The sequence below is a fragment of the Peromyscus leucopus genome, chromosome 5 (assembly GCF_004664715.2).
Source record: "Peromyscus leucopus breed LL Stock chromosome 5, UCI_PerLeu_2.1, whole genome shotgun sequence".
Taxonomy (NCBI): domain Eukaryota; kingdom Metazoa; phylum Chordata; class Mammalia; order Rodentia; family Cricetidae; genus Peromyscus; species Peromyscus leucopus.
The window spans coordinates 92,448,947-92,474,947 of record NC_051067.1 but is presented as its reverse complement, the minus strand read 5'-3'; the positions used below and the strand labels follow the sequence as shown (position 1 = coordinate 92,474,947).

The window sequence follows — 26,001 nt, the reverse complement described above, 5'->3', positions numbered from 1 at the left end:
GAAATTACCCCAAGAACTAGGAGACTCTCATCTTAGTCAGGGGTCTATTGCTGCAATGAAACACTGTGACCAAAAGGCAAGATGGGGAGGGAAGGGTTTATTTGGCTTACACTTCCACATCACAGTCCACCATTGAAGAAAGTCAGAGCAGGAACTCAAGCAGGGCAGGAACCTGGAGGCAGGAGCTGATGCAGAGGCCATGGAGGGCTGCTGTTTACTGGCTTAGTCCTCATGGCTTCTCAGCCTGCTTTCTTATAGAACCCAGGACCACCAGCCCAAAAATGGCTCCACCCACAATGCCCGCCCCCCATGACTCACTAATTAAGAAAATTCTCCACAGCCAGATCTTCTGGAGACATTTTCTCAACTGAGGTTCTCTCCTTACAGATGACTCTAGCTTGTGTCAAGTTGACATGAAACTATCTGAGGGTTGTCCTGGAGATGAAGTAACATTATTAAAATATATCATAGTGGATTTAGTATTTAATTCTAGATGTTAGCACTAGAGTAGATTTAAATTTTTCTTTTTTTATCCCCCACCCCATCTACAGTCTGATGCACTCTTGTTACACACCAGAGCCATTTCTCATAAAGAAAATAAAAAAGTTTGAAGCAGATATTCCAAGTCTGGACTTTCCACTTCTAAACTGGATTTAGTTATACTTAGCCCTGAGAATTGGATTGTATTGGACAGGTGTGTGGCTGGCTGAACATATTTTTTTTGTGTGTTACCAGTTTTCATCTAATTATTTTATGACCATCTTAAACATGAGTGAGAATGACATAATCATTTTCAGTATGTAAAAATATCTAAAAGAAGTTTTAAATTTTGTGGTTTTAAAATGTCATATGGAACCTCTTTCATATGTACTATTCTTAATCTTTTATGTAAAATAGATTAATTCATTTAGTTAGAAATTTTTTCAGTGGAAAAATGAAAAACTACCCAGTGAGCAATTTAAACACGTGTGATGAGTCCAATTTAAGCTGTATGAATGCACAGCTAATGCTTCCGGAGTTCTTGAGCACACTTAAATATTATTTGAAACATATGACTGTGGAAATTTGGTCATTTTCGTGCAAATCTCTTTGTTCTCCAGGTTGTTCTGCATGCTATACGAGTGAGCACCAGGTTTCCTTCACTTCCCTATACTCAGTACTACCTGCACAGGAAGTTGTTGCCTTCTCTGCTTTTGTCTAGAAGTAACGCTTACAGAGAGCTGAACTCTGTTGTCTGCAGTGTGAGCAGGGCATGTCAGAGAGGGATAATCCATGCTCCACAATCACCACAAAAATAGCTCCTGGTGCCTTCCAGGAGACTCAAAACTTCAGGAGGAAAGCTTTTTGAAATCCATGCTTTATTTTCTTTCTGCAACGGTGGATAGTGACAGAGAAAGTGGGAACGTTATTCTAATGGAATAATAATAACCTCTTAAGGCAGCGTGGGCAAGACGAGGAGTAAAGCAGGAAAGAGATCATTTGCATTTACCTCTATTTTATAACTAATCTCTGTCCTGTGGTTACCCTGTAGATCTTGGCTTTTCCATGTGCAAACCCCAAATTGACTGAAAACTAGTGGTGGTCAGGTGGTACAGGCCCTAAGAACCATGGAGTCCGGCGGTGACTGAGGGGATGCAGGGACTGTTGCTCCGCTGTCTGGTTGCCATGTGGTGTCTGCTCCTGCAAAGTCCTTAGGGTTGTTTTATTTTTATTTTTATTTTTTATGGTTTCCAAACTAAACAAACACATTCATCACAGGATCTTTTAGGTTGGAAGGACATGGAGCCACTTGTTCAAATGGATGAGACTTGTCCATACTTTATTTTGACACACCTAATGATGTCTGAGCATGAATTTTAAAGGCTTGCTTGGTCAACAGGATTGCAGTCTGCTCTGTCCACACGCTTTGTTGTGGGGGTGTGGCTTGACACCAGCTTGTCATTACCTTTCTTGGTGATTTCAGCCCGGGATGAAATCACAGCCATCAGTTGTGAGTAGGAGTCTTGTTATTCAACAAAGGGAGAGCTGGCTGGGGATGCAGCCCAGCAAGAGTGGGTATGTGCAGCATGTTCAAGCCATAGCAGTGTAAAGTAAAAATAAGTGTATAAATACGTTTGTAAAGGTTTATTTGTTTACTTTTTGTAGTTGTGTGTGTGTGTGTGAGAGAGAGAGAGAGAGAGACAGAGAGAGAGAGACAGAGAGACAGAGAGACAGAGAGAGAGAAGAGGGGGTAATGGGGGGGGATATGCACATGAGAACAAGTGTTTGGGGAGGCCAGAGGCGTCAGATTCCCTGAAGCTGGAGTTCTAGGCAGTAGTGAGTCACCTGCCATGGATGCTGGGAATCGGACTCAGGACCTCTGAAAGAGCATTGCATGCTCTTAACCACTGAGTCATCTCTCTAGCCCATAAAATAATTTTTAAAGATGGGAGCTGATGGCAGAAAAAAATAATCCCTGATGTGTAACCAGAAAATGTGTATTCTTCTCTCATCATTCACTGGACAGAGAAATGCGGGACAATATAACAGGAGTTTATGCTTTTTGCTTTCCTGTCAGCAAAAGTGACTGACATGTCACTGTACACTGAGGCTAACCTGGGAAACAACAAGAGAGCCTCTCGGGTGTTCCTGGAGTGTGTCTTTGCCTGTATTTAAAGGAATTGGTGACTGTCTTGTGAGGGACTGTCTTGAAGGCCTCACCTGGCCTTCTGCAGTAAGCCTATGTGATTTTAGTGCGACTATTTTTTCCTTGTTAATAAAACACTGGTAACTGCTCATGTCCCTCAAAGGGTTATCTCCTTTGTGAGCCCCAGTGAGGGAGAAGGAAGTACAGGAAGGGTCTCACGACAATCTGTGCTTGAGTGTTTGAAGCAAAGGAAAGCATGATGCGTCTAGCCTGGAGTGACGTGGTCAGACTGGGAACCCAGATGGATTTACTCATCATGGCATCCCTGCCCCGTGGCTCCCCCAGCGCTTCCTTGTGACCATGGAAAACTGGTCACCACTGTTTTCTTGCTGAAATGTTTGTGCCCCCTAGACTTCAGGAGGTGTCAACATTTATAAAACCCAATAATGTACAAGAGCATTTTAATGAAGAACTAAATTGTAGCTCACCAGAAGGTGTCTGCTCTCTTCCCGCAATCACAGCATCCTTGTTTGTATGATAAAATTCTTACTCTTTTTCAGAGGAGGCTTCTGGATCCAGAATTGTGATAACAGATTCCCAGACAATAAAAATAAATGTCTCAGCAGGGTGCCTCCACACTCAGATGCTTCCCAGTGTTATCCACTAGCTCCATGCTCTTCCATTCTCAGGAGTATCAATTGCACTTAACTGTGTGGGCAATAAAAACATGTGTTTTCATAAGTTATATTGGCTAATAAAATGGCAATATATGGTTATGTACATGTAAAGAATTAGTTATATATAAAATCTTAAAATTGATTGAGACTTGTTTTCTGATAGAATTTCCTATATCCAGTAGGATCGGTCATTTTTCAGTGGTATTTATACTGAAGGCTATTTTGAGTGTGGCCATTTTCTTCTATGTACATTTTCTCAGGCTGTTTTTTGTTTCTTCTTTCTCATTTGAAAGCTTATATTTCACTCCAAATTTTGGTCGAATTTCAAATCCCTCTCCTTTCAAGATAAGCTTCTAGCTATGAGTATTTTCATAGTGCTCTTTCCCATCAATGAGCTGTTAGGTTAGAGATGGATGATAACTGCCTTAATGACAGGGAACCCACAGAGACACTGACCTGAGCTCGCAGGAGCTCACAGACTCTGGACTGACAGCCAGGGAGTCTGCATGGGACCATCCTAGATCCTCCGCATATGTGTGACAGTTGTATACCATGGTCTGTTTGTGGGGCTCCTAGCAGTGGGATCAGGACCTGTCCCTAGTACTTGATCTGGTTTTTGGGAAAACATTCTCCATGCTGGGTTGCCTCGCCCAAACTTGATGCAGGGGGAGGAGCTTGGTCCTGCCTCAACATGATGTGCCATTCTTTGTTGAATCCCATGAGAGGTTTGCCCCTTTCTGAATGGACAGAGGAGGAGTGGATGGGGGGGAGGGAAAGGGAGGGAAAACTGTGGTTGGTATGTAAAATAAATGAAAAAAAATTTTAAAAAGGACCGCCTTGATTAGGGGTAGTCAATATATCTTGTTAATTGCTATCCACCACAGCAATGTCTAATTCAATGACAGCATGGTGCTGAATGACAAGAAAGTGCTCATTAAATACTATTTACTAAGTGTTACTACAGTGAATGGATGAATACATGAATAAATAAGCCTGTTTTAGTAAAAAATATTTTTATTAGTTTTGATTAGAGTCTATGCACTCCTTTTGAGAAGTTACAGAAACAATCACAAGTTAATGATATAGAGTTATAGTTTTGCAAGTCAGAATTGGTGCATTGTTCTGAGGTAGCTTGGGTGAGGAGAGGGAGGTGCTGGCCATGTCATAACAAGCTGACACAGAGCCGGAAGCCGGAAGCCGGCAGAAGCTGCTATCCAGTGAGTGCTTGCGGGGGAGCTGTCCTTACACCCACACAGCACCCAGGCCTCTGTGGCTGCTGGCTACTCACCTCCTGTCCACTCCATTAGATGTGCCGTTTGCTGGGCAACTTCCTGTTTATTATCTGACACTCCATGCCAGCCCCCAGAGAGGGAAAGTACTAATTGGTTGTTTAAGCTTTCCTACTGGATAGAGAAGTCTGTGGTTTACTCCAAGGAAATAGATGGTGTCTTAGTTAGGTTTCTATTGCTGTGAAGAGACACCGTGACCCCAGTAACTCTTATAAAGAAAACATTTAATTGGGGTGGCTTGCTTACAGCTTTAAAGGTTCAGTTCATTACCATCATGGCAGGGAGCATGGTAGCATGCAGCCAGTCATGTTGCTGGAGCTGAGAGTGCTACATCTTGCAGGCAACAGGAAGTTGACTAACTGTAATACTGAGTGAAGCTTAAGAAAATTACCTCAAAGCCCGCCCCCACGGTGACACTTCCTCCAACCAGGTCACACTTCCTAATAGTGTCACTCCCTTTGGGGACCATTTTTTTTTCAAACCACCACAAATGGGCATTATTATTGACCACTGTGTACTTAGTTAATGTATTTGGTGAGAAAAATATTTTTTTTTCTTAGCTTTCCAAGCTTGCAAGGCTGAGGACCAGACTCTGCATTATACTACTTAGGAGAACCTTCTCATGGAATATTCTATACCTTTTGTACAGTGTATCTTAATATTAAAAGCACCAAACACACACCAAAGCTTTATGAAAATACCTTAGAATCATATTTTAGCACATAGGACATAGTAGCACAGGATTAAATGCTGACTCTATCATGTAACTCACCAAGTATATCATGGGATACACTATCAAGATTGAGAGTGGACCATATAAATGAGGATACTGAAGGGCCCTGATTACTGTATTGTTTGGGGCTTCTTTTTATGGAGTGTAAAAGGAGGAGTTTGGTTACTGAGAGCAATCATCGTTGAGGGTGGTTCTCTGTAAGCAGAAGTTTATGTCCTGCCAGAAGCTCCAAAACACACTGAGGCTTGATATTAATTATAAATGATCGGCCAATAGCTTAGGCGTTTTACTAGCTAACTCTTACATTTAAATTAAACCATATTTCTTATCTATGCTTTGCCATGTGACTTGGTACCTTTTCTCAGTATGGCATGTCCATCTTGCTTCACTCTGCATCTGATTGGCACTCCTCATACTCTGCCCTTCTTCCTCCCATCATTCTCTTAGCCTGGCTCTCCTGCCCAATATATTTCTGCCCAGTCAGCTTCTTCATTAAACCAATAACAATGACATATATTCACACAGTGTAAAGTAATATTCCACATTTCCCCCTTTTTGTCTAATTAAAAAAGAAGGCTTCCACTTTAACATAGTAAAATTATATACAACAAAACAGTTATTAAGTAAGAATTACAGTTACAATATCCAGTCTATTTGTATTTGGCAAATTTAAAGAAAATACTCTATTATGTATTTTATCTTTGTGACTCTAAAGTCTTATATTTACTTTACCTTTTGTCATAAGTAAGGAAAATTTTAACTATGACTATCTAGTCTTCATTTCTGTCAAAGACCCCAGAAGGGCGAACTGTTATCTAACAACAGGGACATCTGGCTGCCTGGACAGTTACCCTAAGTTCTTCTGCAAGGTTGGGGCATCCATCTCTGGCCTGCAGGCCTGGAATATCTGACAGAATTTTCTGTGAAGCAGGAATTTTGAAGGCCAGTCCTACTTTGTCTTGGCAAAGTTTGGCAGTTGCTTTCTTGTGCATCCTGCTGGTCTAGTTTGGACAGTAACTGTCAGTGATTGAGACAATGGCAGTTTCTTTGCCCAAATGGCTAGAATTTCCATAAAGAAAGCAAACTCCATATGGAGGTTCCTTGATGCCCATCATCTTTTCTGAGGTAGATTGGCGCTGTCAAGAGTAGACATGTTTTGCTGTCATGAAAAGCCTTAGGTTTTTAAACATATTAAATGCCATATTTTGTAGACCTTCTAAGTATTTGAAGACCATCTGTCTCTCTAAATATATGTTTATAACCTTGAAAATGCAACTAATATGACTATAAATTTGACTATTAATCTGTATTTCTTAATTATATATTACATTTTTAAATGAGCTACATAAACATAATACCCCAAACAAAAGTATAAATATATATATGGTATAACAAAAATAACTTTAAATTTGTATCGATATACAAAAATCCATACCCATTTAAAAATTTTTTTGTTTTGTTTTTGTTTTTGTTTTTTGAGACAGGGTTTCTCTGTGTAGCTTTGCGCCTTTCCTGGTCAGTGGTGGCGCATGCCTTTAATCCCAGCACTCGGGAGAGAGAGCTAGGTAGATCTTTGTGAGTTCGAGGCCAGTGTAAAATATTTAAGACTAGTAGCTGGTTTTTTTTTTTTTTTTTTTTTTTTTTTTTGGTGTAAAAGTATATTCAATAATCTACCTTTTTATCCTATCATTTCTATATCCCCCCTTTTATTTTCAGAACAAGATCACTGATATCTAATCTCCTTTGTTTAATTTTTTTCAACATTATAAAAATAACTTTTAATCAACCTCCCTTAATGATAACAAACATTTATAACCAGCATTTTGGGAATGTTGGCATCATTCTCTAGACTGTTTCCTGTTGTTTGGGGGTGCTGGTAATCTTTGGACCCTGAGAAAATTTAGGATAATGCTTAAGTCTTGACTGTCGTAGTCTGTGAGGCTGAATCATCTCAGTCAGCAGCCTTAAAGCTGTTCTGGATGCTGGATAATCTGAGCCATCCATTTTCTTTGATGTCTGGTCCTTTATTCTGAAAATACATAAACTTTTAAAGGTAACATACATATCCATATTAATACAAGTAGACTGTGCATTGTATACAAGTTAGCTGAAGATAATTTTTTGTTTTATGTTTGAGCAGGTAAATATACATCACGTGTCTTGTAGTTTTTCTAGGTTTATTTCTTTATATCTGTAGTTAGTATTTCAGGGGGTTTTCCCTGATCAAACCTGAGCCATATCAACCTGGGATGAACCCATAGCCTCTCACTTCCTGTGGAAATAAAAATGTAACCCCTCTCCCAAAGTAACACACATTTTGATTTAAATTTTGAAGTCAAGGTATTTTAAAAATATATAGGTTGATTTAATCTAGCAGTTTCCATAATCCAGTGTGTCTCAGCAGCTGTTGTTCCTTCATTAGCAATCAAAAAATTCAAAGACAACACAATAATATACAGAATCCGGACACTCTGTTTATTTTCCATCTTTATATGTCTTATTATATTTTTATTACTTTATTCCTTTTTTAAGGACTTGACTTTATTATTTTAAAACTATAAATTTCTTTTTTATGAATGTCTATATCATCTCTTTTCTCTCCTAAGCCTATGTATGTTTTTAAACACACAGTAAACCATCTAGAGGATTTTTTCCATCTGAATCTGCCTTTACTACAATTTTTTTTTCTGAATGCAGGAGTCTTTAAACTGCTAAGCAGTATGGCTAGGACCTCTGCCTCTGCTTTGGCGGCTGGTTCCCTCCCACAGGCAGCTGCCAGCAGATACTGTTCTGTACTTTGGCCAGCATGAGCGGGGGGGGGGGGGGGGGGCACACGGGATGGGACGGGATGGGACACACCATGTGGCTTAACTCATGGTATGCTGGTGGCTCAAGCCAGGAGACCTGTATTTGTACTGAGGCCAGCATGAGAAATGTGAGACTAGGATGTCATGCCTGGCTCCATTTCTGTGTGTCTAGAACCCCTTCCCAAGCTCTCTCAGGTTTTATGTGGATGTAGGTACCCCACATTGGGTGCCAGCAGCTCCTAAATGAACACACTGAGGTTTATATTAATTATAAATACTCAGCAAATAACTCAGACTTGTTACTAGCTAACTCTTATGTTTAAATTAAACGACATTATCTATGCTTTGCCATGTAGCTTGGTACCTTTTCTCAGTATGGCATGTCCATCTTGCTTCTCTCTGTGTCTGCTCAACACTCCTCAGACTCCGCCCTTCTTCCTTCCAGCATTCTCCTAGTTTGGCTCTCCTGCCCAGTCTCTTCCTGTCCAGCTATTGGACAGTCAGCTTCTTTATTAAACCAATAACAGTGACATATATTCACACAGTGTAAAAGAATATTCCACAGTTCTCTGTTTTGATTGATAGGTTGGGACATACAATCATTTTCCTATCATGAATGTCTCTTCCCATCATATATCTAACTTTAATCATACACGTTTCCAATTATGAGTAGAAATAAGGTGGCAAATAGGAGATTATCCCCGTTTCCTTGAGGACACAGTTTGCTTTACTGTGTGCACATCTTAAACCAGCTCATGTTCTGTAGTCCCTGACCCACCCAGTCCCTGACCTTTAGGATGTTTTGAGAATATCTTTGAAGAGACACTAACCCAGCTTAGAGGTCATTTAAAGGAGAAGAAACTTATCCCATTGTTCAGAGAGTGATGTGCTTGTAACTTGATGTGGGTGGGGGTCCTAAGTTGCTAACTGGTTGCTAGGTACATTGTTCAGAAATGGATGTGTGTGCATGGTATGTGCTTGTGAAGGAGGAGGTTGCCAAGTGCATTATTAGGACAGAAGTATGCACAGCCAAACCCAGCAGAGTCCCAAACCATTGATCTATTCCTTATGCTCACCTGTCTGGGGAGGATTTAAAGAGAAGTAAATTTGAAGATGAAAAAAGGAGAATTGTGTTTTGAGCAAGTTTTGCCCCATGGTGTGCTCATAACCATGTCTTTAATTTAACTTTCTGTTCACATAAAGTGACAAAGTCTGTTAGTTCAGAGTAAAAGCAACTGCCCATTGTGAATTTGGAGAGTTTGAGGAGGTCAGAAATAGGAACATCATAAGATTTTTTCCCCAAATATTGAGAACTATGGGCTAAATAGAAGAATTGTGGTACAATCCTGATTCTTCACAGAAGCTCCACATGGAGGGAACATTGAGTTCTGTTCTTCATCTAGAGATACATATGCTTAGACATCTTCTCAGTCTCTTGGGGACATAATTTAACTTGGGTTAGTTTGAAGGATAGAACATAAAGGCATTGACTCCATCTACAAGTTCTAAGAAAAAGACAAATAAACACAGTGACAAATGGCTAGTATCTCACTGTGCACTGGATCTTCTCACCTGGAGCCCATTGAATGCCCCTGTTCATTTAAGGTGGCTAAGCAGAGTCATTCAAGGCTAAACAGCATCCATGGTGGGCCTGAGAACTTGAGCCCAAGTGATCTCAATGGTGAGCCTCTTAGCCACTACCTTCAATTGCTTTTCGAGTGAAGTTAGTCACACCTCAGGGTGCTAGGTGGATGATGAGAATCGTTTTCTATTATTCCTCAGGGAGCAATGTCAAATCATTGCCTCTCAGATGTGATGTGAACAAGCTGGCGATCCAGGAGGACAGAGAGCCTGTTCTGCAGATGGTTTGGATTAATTGTAAATGTTTTCCTTCACATTCCTGTAGGCAGACTTTTCTTTTCCGCCTGCCAGTTCCCAAATGACCAACATGTAGACTCAATATTAATTATAAATGCTCCACTGATAGCTCAGGCTGGTTACTAGCTAACTCTGACATTTTAAATCACCCCATATTTCTTATCTACTCTCTGCCACGTGGCTGTACCTTCTTTCAACCCAGCACATTCATCTTGCTTCTTCCTGCATCTCTCATGACTCCCAAGACTCCACCTTTCTTCTTCCCAGTGTCCCCTGTGTCTTGCATCCCACCTATATCTCCTGCCTAGCTCCTGGCCAGGTAGCTCTTTTATTAAACCAATCAGAAGGCACCTTGGCAAAGACACATCTTCACAGTGTATAAAAAGATTATTTCATAACACATTTCATATCAAGTTGATTTCCTCCCTGGATTCCCATTGTATGTAAACTAACACCCAGAGGGATGTGACCATAGGTCATTTCCTTTGGAAACATGAAAGAATATCTCCACTGTCAAGTGCATTCCATCCTCACTGTCTTCCACTCCTTTCTGCAAAGTCACCTCCTCACTAGGGATTACCACTTTACTCAAGGTCAACATGGTAGTTTGGCAGCCATTTCTGAGTATGTGTCATGGTGGAGAAGAGGAATCAACAGACATTCCAGCTGAGGTGATTATTCAGCTCTCACTCTGTCAGCCAATGTCGTGGACATGCCAACTTAGTGTTCACTATGTCCCCCATCTTTGCACTTTTCTCGTTTGATATTGCTGGTCACAGTGGTCCCAAGCATGGCTCTGCAGTGCTGACTCTATCCCTAAGCACAAGAAGGCGGTGATATGACTTGTAGAGAGCACATCTGTTAGACAAGCTTGCTGAGACATGTGTTATTATACTACTGGCTGTGAGGTCCCTGTTAGTGAAGTTATAATATGGCACACATAGAAAAGGAGGAGCACATTCACCCATCTGTAGGTGAAAGTGTAAAGTGGCAAGGTACCACCTGTGGTGCATGATGGGATGACAGGAAGATGGAAAGGAGCCTAAATTATAGGTTTATGAGATGGGAACTGACTGTTAGAAAGCGTAGTGAATAGCCTTGCTGTGAAGTTAAAACTCAGAGAAATTTAGTCATGTTAACCAGAGTAAGAAAATTGGTAAGACCCTCTCTGCCAGTGCTGGCTTGCACGTGTTTGTGTGCATCCATGCATTTGTGCATGCTTGCGTGTGTGCATGCGTGTGTGTGTGTGTGTGTGTGTGTGTGTGTGTGTGTGTGTGTGTGCTTCAGCCCCAGAGCCTCCCACCTCTTCCTCCGCAGTGCTGGGGTTACAGACACGAGCAGCCCGTCCCAGGTTTTTATGTGAGTAGTGAGGGTCTGAACTCGGGTCTTCTTGTTTGTATGACAAGCTTTTTGCCGACAAGCTGTATCCTCAGCTTGGACTTGCACATTTCTAAGAGTGATCTGATGTGGAAAACTTTAGCTCTGTAGACAAGACAGGTTCTGCACAATCAAAGGCTGCAGTAGAAAGTGTGAAACCTTGCTAATGCCATCTGGGCCAAATGGTGTGTGGGAGAGGCTTGTCGCTGCAGATACAAAAAACAAACCGTGTGATACCAATGGTACTTAGGAGGAGGACAATGTGGAAAGCAGAGGTTTACAGGAACCTGAACCTGATTCCTCTAGGAATGATGGTACAACACTTAACTTGCTAATCACCACTGAGGTGAACGTAGAACACAATTACTACAAATAACCAGAGTCATCTGCTGCGTCTTCACCAGAAATAACAGAATGCATTAACCGCCTCCTGACTTCTCCAGAGATGAGCACCTGTCTTTTGGGGTTTCTTCCTCCCTTTGCTCATGGCCATGCAAAGAAGAGCTTCTCCTGTAGCCCTGGCAGTCTGGAGACCTTGACTTGGGATGCCGTTAAACCGTCTGTCGTTGTCCTCAGGCCACGACTGCGAGGTGCAGTACAGCTTCACGAGTGTCTTCTCTAAGTTTGCCTTTTGGAGTGCAAGAACCCCGACTTTAAGGGTCAGGAAGATTCTACTTGGTTGTATCAGCATCCTTGGAGGAATGTTTTTCAACATTTTATAAAGTAACTAAAGCTATGGCCTCACCAAGACTGGGTGAGGACTATGTATGTCTTATTTTCATCCAAACAAAAAGGTAAATGAATTATTGATAATTAATCAAACCTGTAGAATGATAATTTTGTGTGTGTTTATACACACACGTTCACACAGAGATAAACTAAGAGGTAAAGAATGTGGGAGTGAGAGTTGGAGTTTCGCTGTGATTTCCAGAATTTCTGTTGTATGGAATTGCCTTGACATGTAAATAAGAAAATGTGTTGTACCCCGAGCTACTTTGAGTTCTTCTTGTGCTGTCAGAGTTCCTAAAGGAATGTGAGCTCCAAATGAGCAGACATTCTGTCTACTTTGTACCTGGAATAGTGCTCTGCACACAGACGATGCTCTGTGCCCATGAGGAAATCCCTGATGGTTCCTCCCTTTGTGTCAGACTGCTGCTGTCCTATGCTGTCTGGATTGGCGTGTTGCTCTTGTGTGTCAGAGCCTGGTGGAGTAAGTGGGTCATGTTCTTCATAATGTCAGTCTTTACCATTGTTTGTCTAGAGTTTACTGGTCCCAGGCATCTCCTGAGAGTAAAACCTACCTACCTCACTCAGCCATGTGGGGATGCTTATTGTTGCATTTTTCTGCTTCACTCTGTTCATAGTGCCGGGAATGCATTTCTGTAATTTATTCTCTGCCATCATATGGCAACAAGCGAACACTTTAAAGAGTGCTAATTCAAACCGCTCTCTAACTTGCATGCTTTCAGTGCGGCTAACGGCAGAGGGGGTGGGGTGTATGAAGCGGGGCAGCTGTGAGGTTTGCCCAGCAGCTGGGTGCTGTAAGGATTAACTGGCTCCTTCTCTCCCATGGGTGGAAAGGAAACAGCCTGGCTGGGGAGGGCTTGCCTATGTGTCACACACCCTCGGGAGGAACTTTAAAGATTGGACACAGTGTTCTATTCCATCAGATTCGCTCTCAAAAACAGAGTCTGCTGTAATTTAAAAGCTGCAGAGAGTCTTAGACAATGTAGTTTTTTAGGAATGTCATCCATTCAGTTAGTCTGTGGACTAGACCAAGAATCTGGATATTTCTCCCCAGAGATCGCAGTCCAGAAATCACAAAGAGAAGTTGGGTAGGGAAAGGAATTCATAGAGAGAACTGACCTATTACGGCTCGTGAAACCCTGATGTCTCTCTGTAAGAATAGTTCCGCAAGTTGCTTTGCATTTCCTGTGTTCCCTGATTTTGTGCCTAGATGTATGATGAGGTCTGTCGGAAGGAGAAGTAAGCCTGTGATCTGTTGATGGGACAGTTGGCCTTGATGCTCACCAAAGTCCAAATCCATCTGAATTTCCCTTTCTGTTCTCTTTTAGGTTACCATTCTGTTGGAAGTATCACATGATGCTGAGTGGCACTTTATTTCCAGAAACTAGACTCGACATAGCTGAGCAATGTCTTTTAAAAACTGTACCTATTGGACGTGTTGCTGTGGCCCCTTGTTGTTGAATCTGTGGTGTGTTGAGCGACACACTTGACCAGCATGGATATGGCCAGTCAGAAGGCCTGGGAGCAGTTGGCAGTCTGACCCTAGGGAATGGAGCTGAGTTTGTCTAGGCTCTGAAATCCCAGGAGTACACATGATCCCCACTGTGTCTTTTCCAGTGTTTTAAAAGTGCTCTCGAGAGCTTTGTTTTTGTATATGATCCATATAATCCTAACATGCGTGCTGTTATTTCCTTGGATTCCTTTCTTTGCCCATATAAGCACATGGTTTACAGAGTTTTACGTATGCTACAAATATATTTTCTTGATTCCTTTTTTATTTTCGTCAAAATTCTTTCTTTATATTTCTAATAATAACAGCTGTATGTTACTCGATATTTTGTTTTGTAATTCAAATATTAGACAGTTAGTTTGCTTCCAAATCCTGCTGCTCTGAATGATGCTGGGAGTCATATAACATCTTCACATCAACAGCTCTTCCCACACCCTCAATTTGATTGTTCACTGAGCGGGGGGCAGGCAACCCCTCAAATGTGAGATTGTGACTACAGAAGTGTAAACATTTGCCAGGCCCCTAACCCTGTTGGGAACGCTCCATGCTCGGTCCCTTCATCTCTAAAATGAGATTTTAATAACGTGTAATGTGTATTCAGTACGAGTTGGTCCCTCCTGCCGTTCCACCACCGTTAAGGCTCCTGCTGGTATTGTTTTAACACAGCTTTGTCTTCTTAAAGGAAGCGGATATATCAACACTATCTTGATCATCAGACCGCTCTAAGGCTTTCTGTTTTCTCTTCGTCTTTGCAAAATGATTTCAGCTGTTGATTTTTTATTTCTCCTGAGTGCCAACAGCTCCCTTCTTACAACAGTGGTCTTACTTCCCCCATTTTCTTCTATTTTTATCAAGAAAATTAGAGTATATTCTGAAAGAAATACTGTTGTCTCCCTCTCCTTCATCGTCTATTCAGGAGGATGTAAGACTCTGACCTCTAGTGGCTGTGAGCTGTAGTTGCAGGCCAAGGCCACAGAACAGCAGCCTGCTTCAGGTCTGGAGGGATGAGCGCCCAAAGGTTTGAAAACTCTTTCGATGCATTGGACTAGTTGCTGTGTCAGTCAAGACACTCTTCTTCTTCCTTGCCAAGGAATTACTTTATAACGCTGCTTCCAAAAACCACACCATTTTAAGTAAGTGTTGTGAAGACAACAGTCTCAAAATCAGTGTTGTTACAAACCATCTACCCAGTACTACCACTGCCCAGCAAACCGTCTGCCCAGTACTACCACTGCCCAGCGACACACGTCCAGAGACTTCAGAAGACAGCGATGGACTACCAAATTTTAGGAGGCCTTAGGGGCTCTAGAATATCTTTAAATAAAATATAGCTTATTTTCAAAAATGATACCTCACAAAATTTAGTTGTATTTTTAAAATAAAAGCCCGAGAAGTGCTTCTCAGGTACATTTATTTATTTATCAACATGATATGAAGAATAAAAGAGTAGATCTAGAAGTTCACATAAAGCTCAGTGGAACACACACGAGATATTTGTATGTTTTTAGGTGTTGTGTGAAATGAGGTACCATAACCATTTGATTTATTTTTATTAAGCTTTTGTTATCTTACTTTAATAAAAACCAATTTTCAAAGTGAGTGAGTGGATTAAACTAAAGTGGGCAAAACTAAAATGTCATAATCTAGGAATGTGTGTCAGCGTGTGCTTGGACACATAAGCTATTGGAAAGTGGAGGGACTGAGTCCCTGAGAGGCAGTTGACTGTGACAGTGACGGGTTCTTCTGCTGTTCTACACAGAGAGCACCATCTTCTTTGGCTCCTCCCTAAGTAGGTGTTTGTTGTTGTCTCCAGTCAGAGAAGAAACTGTTAGTGACATGTCCTTGGAAACCCAGTTCATCAACCCTCCCTAAATTTGTACTGCTGACCCTGGCTTCAAACAAACAGGATTAATGCCTTTTGGCAAGGGAACCTCTAGATTTTAGTATGAGTCTCTTCAAAATCAAATGTTTAAAGCCTGATTAATTTCTTTGGGAGTTTGCTAATGGATGCTGTTATTCAACTTTATGTTGTAGAGACCTTTTTTGAATTTGTATATTTATTGCACAAACAGTTCAAAAATCTCAAAACACCCAAAGAAAACTAATATTTTATCTAAAAATACTTTGACATTATAGATATTTTTTTTGTTTTGGTTTTTGGGTTTTGTTTTTCAAGACAGGGTTTCTCTGTGTATTCCTGGCTGTCCTGGAACTTATTCTGTAGACCAGACTGGCCTCAAACTCAGAGATCTGCCTGCCTTTCCCTCCCAAGTGCTGGGATTAAAGGCGTGCACCATCACCGACTGACTTATAGGTGATTTTAAATAAGCATAGCTTTCTTAACGTTTGAACAGTCTTCAGAAAAATCAACGGCCAAAGTTTATGATAACCGTATTAGGCACAGTTTGACATCTTTACACACGTCATTGACTGCATTTTTTCATCATCCCATTTTACAGATCTAAAAAGATGTCTAGGAATGTGGGCCAGCACCACAGTAAGTGGCTTTGTGAGGATTCAAACCCATGTCACCTGATGCAAAGATTGTGTCTTATACATGATGTGAATCATGTAGATTGGTCATCTGCCATGCCTCCAAGTCCACACACGGAGGCTGGGAGAAGGAAGGCTCAGTGGGGGAATGCTGCCTGTACAAGCGTGAGTCTCTGAGTCAGAATGTCCAGAGCCCATGCACTGCCAGGTGGGGGATCTGTATCCCCATCACTCCTCCGGCAAGGAGGGAGAGACCCAGAGACCCCTGGAAACCCCCGGTAGCTAACCTGCCCCATACAACACTAACAAGACGGAAGGCAAAGGCCTATCCCTGAGGCTGACCTCTGACCTCCACCCACTATGGCAGCCATGGGGGAATGGGGGCCTATAGGCACTGATAGGCACAACCCTCTACCCCCATTTTCTCCCCTTCGCTCTCAAATCCCACTGAACTCTAAGAAGTCCAGAAGAAAACCAACTTGTTCAACTTAATTCTCCAGATTCACTGGACTCTAATGCCCTTTTCAACAGTGCTCATTTCGACCACTGAAAGAAAATAGATGGATTCTTTTTGGCAGAGAGCTAGATTTTGTCAAAATTGATATGCAAAAATAAATTGTAAATGTAAAGAAACTTTACACAGAGTAATATTCATAAAAATCCTTTAACAAACTAACAGATTTAAACAAGAGTTTTTAGAATACATATTTTTTGTGATTAGTTTGCTGTGACCTTGTAGGAGCTCTCATTTCTTACATTATATAGTAAAAGCAATAGCTCGGGAACATTTAAAAGGATGTACTATATTCTAACTAAAATTCACCTGGAAAAGATCTTTTTCCCTGTTGCTACCCTTTTGAACCAAATGCTCTTCCCTTCTCAGCCATCTCTATAAAACAATGGTGAGAAACACAGAGGGAAATAAGTTCTTAAATACAATAATAATAAGTCATGATTTTTGGTACAATTAAGGGCAAGATGGGCGTGGTGACACACGCCTTTGTTCCTAGCACTCAGGGGGCAGAGGCAGGAAGATCTCAAAGTTTGGGGCCAGCCTGGTCTATAAAGTGAGTTCTAGGACAGCCAGAGCTGTTACACAGAGAAACCCTGTCTTGAAAAAACAAAAAAAACCAAAAAACACAAAAACAAAAAATAAGCAAACAACAAACAAACAAAGAGTGAATGACCATAATTAACTTGGATTAATGGAGAATATAGGGAGAATATAAAGACATTTTAGTAACAATTATTTCCAAAAGATTGATATGGTGATGGACAAAGGTATGAAAGCCAGTGATAAAATCAAACCTGTTTCTGTGTAATACATAGGTGTGCACTGAACTTGCAAGATAGTTCCTTGAGAGAATTAGTGCCTACCTCCAACCGTTTCCCAACATCATATTTGATGGTAACAAGCTGCCGTCACCCTCTGCATCACTAAAACAAAACAAAACCCAATGCCCGGTGACATTCATACTTTAGCAATACGAGGGACAAAGCCCACAAGAACTTAGCAATAACAAAACACAATAGGAGGAGGAACATTGGCACTACTCTCTTGTCATGCGAAGTCACCCAGGACACCAGAGGAAGTCACCTAGAAGATCTTTTGACAGAGACAGATCATAGGCCGATACAGAAACAAGTGTGGAAAAAAGTCAGTAGTGTTTTCTTTCTGAATACTCTCTCTTTCATCTTGCTATCTCAATAACAGCAACGAGAAAAAAAATAAGAAATTTATTAAAAGTAAAGCCAACTTTTAATACTTCCAGAATGAGTTTTTCTTCCATAAGCAATGATTAGAACAAATGAGGGCCTGGTCTGTTCAAGAGATATTTATTCAGATGAATATGTCAATCCATCTCCATGAATTTGGAGCATTAAATAGTTCTAATGTAAAAATCTAAGTCTTTATATTTGGAAACAATTCTTACATCAAACAAGAAAAAATAATGGAAGGAAAAACTATGGTGTTTTAAGAAGGAAAAGTAATGGCTTGGTCAGTTATTAAAGCTTGATATAAATTCCTGACACTTAAAATGGCATGGCCACAGAAAAGAATAGGCGCCAGGCGGTGTTGACACACGCCTTTAATCCCAGCACTCGGGAGGCAGAGCCAGGTGGATCTCTGTGAGTTCAAGGCCAACCTGAGCTACCAAGTGAAAGGCGCAAAGCTACACAGAGAAACCCTGTCTCGAAAAACCAAAAAAAAAAAAAAAGAAAGAAAAAGAAAAAGAAAAAGAAAAAAGAAAAAAGAAAAGAATAGGCAAATGGAAAAATTCGCATGCGTGTGTGTGTGTGTGTGTGTGTGTGTGTGTGTGTGTGTGTGTTTAATCGTGCATTGTAGAATGGTATTGTTGCAGAAAATCAGCAAGGTTAAATACAGGAAGTCTTTAAGATCCAATAAATGGAAGTATTTTAAACAGCATTCAAAGCTGTGTAAATACTGCATAAATTTTATTTTCATCACACAAGTTGTGAATCTGCATAAGATTTACTGTGGCACAGTCTCACAGAGATGACTCTTTTCTCGTCTTGTTACCAGGGTATCATTGGAACCATCATTCCACAAAACACCCTTTGCTAAAGGCTAGGGAAACGAATCCTGAGATAGAAAGTTCTGCAGCACCCTCGGTACTGTTGCTGGCCTGCAACTGTGCTTTTCTCAGTCTGAAATAAAAAGCCTTCCCCATATCTCACCCTCACCATCATCACAACGTTCACCTTCCCCTTTGTACTCCTGTCTGGTCACGCTGGAACACCCTGGACAGCACTAACACATCTGTATCTCTCTATCTGTCTATATATCTTGTTGATGCTTTCCTTTGAGATAGGGTTTCACTGTATAGACCAGACTGGACTTGAACTCACAGAGGTGGGCTAGCCTTTGTCACCTGGTGAGGTGAAGTTGGCTGTGGTTTACTCTGCTTCTCTGATCTTTCAGCTTTCACCCCAATGTCTGGCTCCAGGTTTTTTATTAATAAGGCCTTTTAAGATCCTCACTCAAAAGTTCTTAGCTGGGGGCCTGGAGAGGTGGCTCAGTGGTTAAGAGCACTGGCTGTTCTTCCAGAGGACCTGAGTTCAATTCCCAGCAACCACATGTGACTCACAACCATCTGTAATGAGATCTGGCGCCCTCTTCTGGCATGTAAACAGAACACTATATACATAATAGATAAATCTAAAGGAAGAAAGAAGGAAAGAAGGAAAGAAGGAAAGAAGGAAAGAGAGAAAGAGAGAAAGTTAGTTAGTTAGTTAGTTAGTTAGTTAGTTAGTTAGTTCTTAGCTGAACGGCTGCTGCCACTAGCTCACCTCCAGGAAATCCTCAGTCTAAAGAGTGAGTTCCTGTTTCCTCACACCTTATACACCTTTCTCTGCCCTGCCATCACTTCCTGGGATTAAAGGCATGTGTGCTTCCCAAGCAAAGGCATGAGATCTCAAGTGCTGGGATTAAAGGTGTGTGTCACCACTGCCTGGCTCTGTTCCCAGTGTGGCCTTGAACTAACAGAGATCCACATGGATCTCTGTCTCCCTAGTAATTGGATTAAGGGTGTGTGCCACCACTGTCTGGCCTCTACGTCTATCTAGTGGCTCTGTCCTCTAATCCCCAGATAAATTTTATTGGGGTATACAATATATTGGAGTACACAATATATCACCACAACTGTTTAGATGTTAAGGATTATATAACAGCTTTGAATACAGTAGTCCAAGATTTTTTGCAAAGAAAGGATGCTATTCTGACTAACTTCAAACTCACGATCCTCCTGACTCAGCTTCCTGAATGCTGGGATTACACCAGCATTCTACTAACCCCTCCCAATAAATGGTATTGATTTATGTACATACGTTAGTGGAGTTCAAAAGCAGGACCTGAAAAGAGCAATTGTTTATTATACATAGGAATGAGTACTCAGTAGAAAGCTCTGAGTTTGAGGATCTCCTGGTTATGGGCCCATGCCTAAAACCCCCTAGAAACCATAAATTAGCATGAGGCCTGGCTAGAATCTAAATTAGATTACCCATTTGCTGCTGTGATTTAGTGTGGACCATAAAACAACACCAAAGATGCACGATGCCTATTTTCTATTCAGTGAGGCAGAAGTGAAAATGTCCTTTGAGCCTCTTTCTGGAAAACTTGATTGTCATCATTGTGCTCGGTGTTGACAGTTTATACGTTCTTGTTCTGTTTCCAAAAGCTTTCCTTCTTCTATCATCCATCTCAACCCCGTGACAACATCTTCATAGCTTAGTTACATGTCCTGTTTCTTTGTCCCCGCCCCCAATGCCCCCAATTCAGATACTGAGCTGCAGAGGCATCCTCTCCCTGTCCCCTGGGCTGCTCAGCCACACCTCTTTGACCGAGCACAGCTCTGGACTGAATGCAGCTCAGTAGTGCATTGGCTTGGGAAATTCCTGCATGGCGTGTGGATTTAAAGCCCACACCATGCACAGGAGCCAACTGCCTGCGCAGCTATTCGATTACCGTGTTCAGTAAGTGTCAAACAGCTGACTAAATGGTTCTCATTAGCATGACTCGACCTTTCTGTCTTGTGCAGAGCCTTCCTCTGTCTTCAAAGGATGCACTGGTCAGCAGCTCAACCAACCAGACACCTGCATTGTGCACATTTTAAAAATGGTGTCCAGCTCCTAGAACTCTGTTCCCTCTGCAAACCTCCAGCAACCTCAGTAACATGAGGGTGGGGTCTCACCCCTCAAGCAGAGCTCGTGTACATGCATTCAAGGACTTAAGTAATGAGGAGAGACATTATTTCTCCTCTGGGGGAATTCCATAAGAAGAGCGAATCTATAATGTGATTTTTCTGAAACTATATTTAACCAACTTTTAATATTCCAAACTTAGAAATAGGATAACTTTTTGTTCTTAATGGTTCTTTTTCATAGAATACCATACATTACAAAAGTCTGCACTGTAATATCCATGCATGTAGCAAATGGTGCTGTCCCTTAGGCATAGAGGTATTCATGCATTTGCATTGCAAACAAAATGCAGAGATGCAGACATCTCCTAAAACAGACATATATTCAATCCAGTGGCCGGTTCAGTAAGAGTAACAACAGCGTAGGTATTTTACGTGGGAGTATCAGCTTTAGTCAAGACATGAAAACCCTGTGAAATGAATGAGAGCGGGTGAAAAGCAGCATTTTACTTGACTTGTTGTTTGGGATGTGTCTCAGGACAGAGCGTTTAGAAGATTTGCCACATGTTTCTGACTCCCCGTGACAGGAGGTGTGCACAAGATTGGCATGGCCCTGAAATCTGCTTGCAGAAGTAGAAGCCGGGGCAGGAGCAGAAGTGGAGGCATTGTGACGTCATAAACATCCCAACCGCCTCTCAGCCCCCAGCGCACGTTCACCCTCCTTGGGTGATGCGGGCAGAAAAGATAGTATCCATCCTGAATCCCATCTGTCAGCTCCTAGAAAACGCATGCTCCTTTAAGATCAGGAGGGACAGAAAGGTAAGCCGGGGGCGCAGTCGCAAGGAGTCTGAGGCAGCGGCCTGATGACGCCCCGTGTTTAACAGAGCCAGTTAACGGTGGGAAAAACTGAAGTTGTTAACAAAACCAATAAATTATAAAGCACTGAAGGTAGTCTTCGGTTAAATGTCTGTACTCCGTATTATGTTGTATAATCTTTCTGTTTGATGTATTCTTATAATTTTTTTACATAGCAGATTTCTGAAAGAAATCAACCCAAAGAAAATGTGCTCCTAAAATTACTGCTGTCCCAGTACTTTTGGAAAAACAGAAAAGCCTACTAAATGTAAATAAACTAATATCTGAGGAAAATGCTGATGTTCCTTCCATTTCTATTTAGAAAGAGAAATTACCTTGTCTTCTTCTGCAGAAGGAATGTGGCATTTAGCTTAGATTTTATTTTTTTAAAGTATTTTTTTAAAGATTTATTTATTTATTATGTATACAGAGTTCTGCCTACATGCATACTTGCAGGCCAGAAGAAGGCACCAGATCTCATTACAAATGGTTGTGAGCCACCATGTGGGTGCTGGGAATTGAACTCAGGACCTCTGGAAGAGCAGCCAGTGCTCTTAACCGCTGAGCCATCACTCCAGCCCTAGCTTAGATTTTAAAATAGCTTATTTTAAACAGCACTCCAGACAAAAACTGGACTAGAGATATTTTTTAAATAGCACTTATAGATTTTATAAAAGATAAAAACTTCACTGGAAAAATTAAGTATGGTAATGATAGGAGCCATAAGCCTAAGCGACCCTTGACACACATGCTGCCATATTTGGGTTTCTCTCCTCTTTTCTTAGATCTAGGCCTTGCTTAAGTCTCCATAGCACCAGAACCTCTTCCCACAGATACCAGAACCTCTTCTCAGGTATCAGGTGAATGAGCTGCAGTTAAGCAATTAGGCAGCTTGACAAGGGTAGGTAGATAACCTCCAGAGCAACATTTCCTGCTGGCCGAACAGCCCATAATTAAGTCCCTTCCTGCTTGCAACCCCCATTACTAAGTCCCTTCCTGCTTGCAACCCCCATAGTTAAGTCCCTTCCTGCTCTCAACCCCCTTTGCCTACCTATATATGCCTTGAGAGTAAAATAAAATTTTGGAGCTTGATCAGACATCCTGTCTTGCTCTCATTCTTTGTGTCTCTTGTCCCTCTCATTCACCGGCCCTCCCTTTAGGTCCCTGTTGAAGACCCCGCTGGCCGGGGCATGGTAATGCTCATGTTTGCATGAAAATTAAATCAACAGCTCTCCTTCAACTGCTTATGACTTAAATATGTCCATGATGCTCTAAAACAAGGAAATTATAGTGCATCTGCCTAATGCCTACATATTGATTTTTTCATCTTTTATTGTTTTTTTAAAAAATATTTTAGGGTGATCAGAATAAATATATTTGACAAGTTGAAAACATCAGTGAAGGCCTTGACATTATATACATGAAGAAGAAAGTGTGTGCAGAGGCTTCTGGGTAAAATGATGACATGCACATACATCCCAGTACCAAGGAGAGTAAACAATAAAAAAGGTTAAATCCTTATTTGAAGCCAAGTTTTGTAAATTATTTTCCTAATTTTATATAAAGGAATGAAAAGGCCTTCCAACTTATTCTTATTCTTATTCTACTCTAACTTCCCATTGATACGCATCTAAAACTGAAGGGAAAGGTAGCTGCCAAACTATCTATAATCCAAACACCTGGCTGCATTGTGATTGAGGCCATGATGATTATAGAATGAGAAACTGGAATTTTGCATGTTTTACTATGAATTATGAATGCTTTGTGATGGATTTGCAGTTGTCAAAAGTTTTTCAGATACTAGTGCCTTTTTGAAAAGGGCCACAGCCATTGTGTGTAATGCACTCTGTCTCCTCATGGGAGACGGCTATGGGATGCAGTGATTATTCCCTCAAATATGTGAAGCACTGGTTTCATACCTTGTAAGATGTCTGTGAACCCACTTGAGTCATATGAGTTAATAAATTATAAGAGCAAAAATGAAAAACATTAACATTAAAAGCTCACCAATCACAAATCTGTGAACGTCTTTGAAGCCATTCTTCATCTATGCTAACTACATTTCAGAACCCTTGTCCTTTCTTGAAAAATCCAGCCCTAAATTCATTAGGTGGAATAGAATAATGCTGGCATCTGGAGCATCTGAATTGAAGAAGAATTTCAGTGACCTAGCAGCAAGCAGGTTGGAGATGACCCACAGCAGGTGTCAGGTCTCAGAATCTTAGCATGCTGGGAAAATTATCTTGTGAAAGGAGTGGGTGGCCTGGGTCAGATGGCCAAGGCTGACCAAAGCTTTAAGAATACCCATGCAGAGAGGAAGGGGAGTGGGATTGGGGTCACAACTGAGCCCGATGAGGAGAAAACCCATGTGGAGGGCTGGGAATTTGGGGCCATGTCAGGATAAGAAAAGCATCCCAGAAGAGGGCGCTAATGAAATCAGCACTTGAGCAGGAAGAGGAGGGTGCCCTTGTTTGTGAGTGGTCTACCATGGGTGCTGGGGGACTAAGTAGGGTGGAGAATAGAATAGCAAAATGTTAAGGCATGCCAGAGCCTTAATGGGATGAGGTGGCCCCACAGAGTGATGATGGGAGGTGTCAGGACCCAAGTGCAGTGAGGAGAGGGACAAGGAGGAAAGTAGATGGAGAGGGAAGAAGATGAAGATGAGGAGGAGGCAGAAAGAACTTAGAACAATGAGAGGACAGGAGGAGATGGGACAGAGAGGAGCTAAGCATGAGAACAGAAGCTGTGTAGGTAGAATTTTGTCACAGAGGAATAAAGTGAATGGACTGAAGAGCTCTGTGTACTTAAATTCTTTTCCTTCTGATTATTCTTGCCATTAGTAGCATCTCTTCTTGAAACCCTGGGAAGAATACTAGAGGGTGTACCCCAGTAGTCCTGAATCAGAACAGGACTGGTCAATTAAGTAAACATAGAAATAATAAGAAAGGTTTCTCACTTTTGGACAAGAGAGTTACAAATCCAGAAAGGAGGAAACATCTACAAACTCGTTGTTTGATTGAACTTGTAACTATCCATGTGAACTTTTAAACTACCTATCCATGATGATGATGATAGACAGACAGATAGATAGATAGATAGATAGATAGATAGATAGATAGATAGGCAGATGATAAATAAATTGAGAGAGGGAGAGGATAGATGGATAGAGAGATAGGTATATATTGATAGGTATGTAGATAGATGATAAGTAGATATGTAGATAGATAGGTGATAGATGGATGATAGGTTGATCTACCATAGATGATGGTAGATAGATAGATAGATAGATGATAGATATTAGACAGATAGATTCACGACAGACATATAAATAGAAAATGCATTAATTAAAAGTGTAAGCATATGGCTATGGGGTTGATTCAGATGTCTATCATCTGTCATCTATCATCTATCTATCTATCTATCTATCTATCTATCTATCTATCTATCTATCTATCTACATGTGTTTCATAGCTTTCTGAACTGAGAGAGGATGGGAACAGGTATGTTCAAATGGCAATGAGCATATCTACCACACGATTTTTAATTTTAACACTAATTTATCCAAACCCCACAATGTGAAAAGAGGGGGAGATACTAATTCAGAGCTGGGGACTGGGAAAACACTTTGCAGTCTGTCTTGTGCTGGGAAGCAATAAAGTGATCAAATGCTGTTGGATACATGTCAGAAGGACAGAAGTCAGCTTGAGTGGGCTTCTTCTTGCTAAATTTGGGGTGATGTGAGCAGATGAATAATGACAATAATAGGTTATATTACATTGGAAAAAATGAGAAATCTATTTAGGACCAAGCACATGAGTAATTGAAAATGGGAAGAGGATCCAGAGATGTATTTGGCTTCAACATATCTGCTCACAAAACAATCATTAGTTTCTGAGACAGAAAGACACTTGACAATAGGGAGACAGGGAAGTCTGGTAGACACCACTTGAACACAGAGCATTGGAAATGGGGCAATAAAGGCGACTGGCCACCTGATGGACTTTAGTGAGAATGTGTCACCACCTCTGCAATATTCTTCCCAAAATACACAATCTGATTCTAAGAAAGAGGAGACAGAGCCAAACCAGTTGAGGAGCACACCACAAAGCAATTGCTCTGTGGGTCTCTCAAGCATCAAGGATAAAACTCAAGGTCATACTGAGGATGTGTCTAAGGATGAAAGAAACTAAGAATTGTACCAATTATGTGTGTGAAGTTTGAATTGGTGCTTGTCACAGAGCACTATATTGGGAAAATGTACACACCTTTCTTAGTGTCCTGATATGATGGATATATTGGAGTTATACAAAAACACATTCTTGTTTGTAGAAAATACTAAGAAATCCAG

General features: G+C 41.2%; 1 long non-coding RNA gene across 1 annotated transcript in view; it reads left to right on the top strand.

Annotated features, from left to right (window-relative positions):
* The window catches only part of LOC119088066, a 52,447-nt gene extending 37,204 nt beyond the window's left edge, over window positions 1-15,243 (top strand). Inside the window, exon 2 of the long non-coding RNA XR_005091649.1 lies at window positions 13,463-15,243. This is a non-coding gene — a long non-coding RNA (uncharacterized LOC119088066). The remainder of the gene's footprint in view (window positions 1-13,462) is intronic.
* Window positions 15,244-26,001: the final 10,758 nt, after the last annotated feature.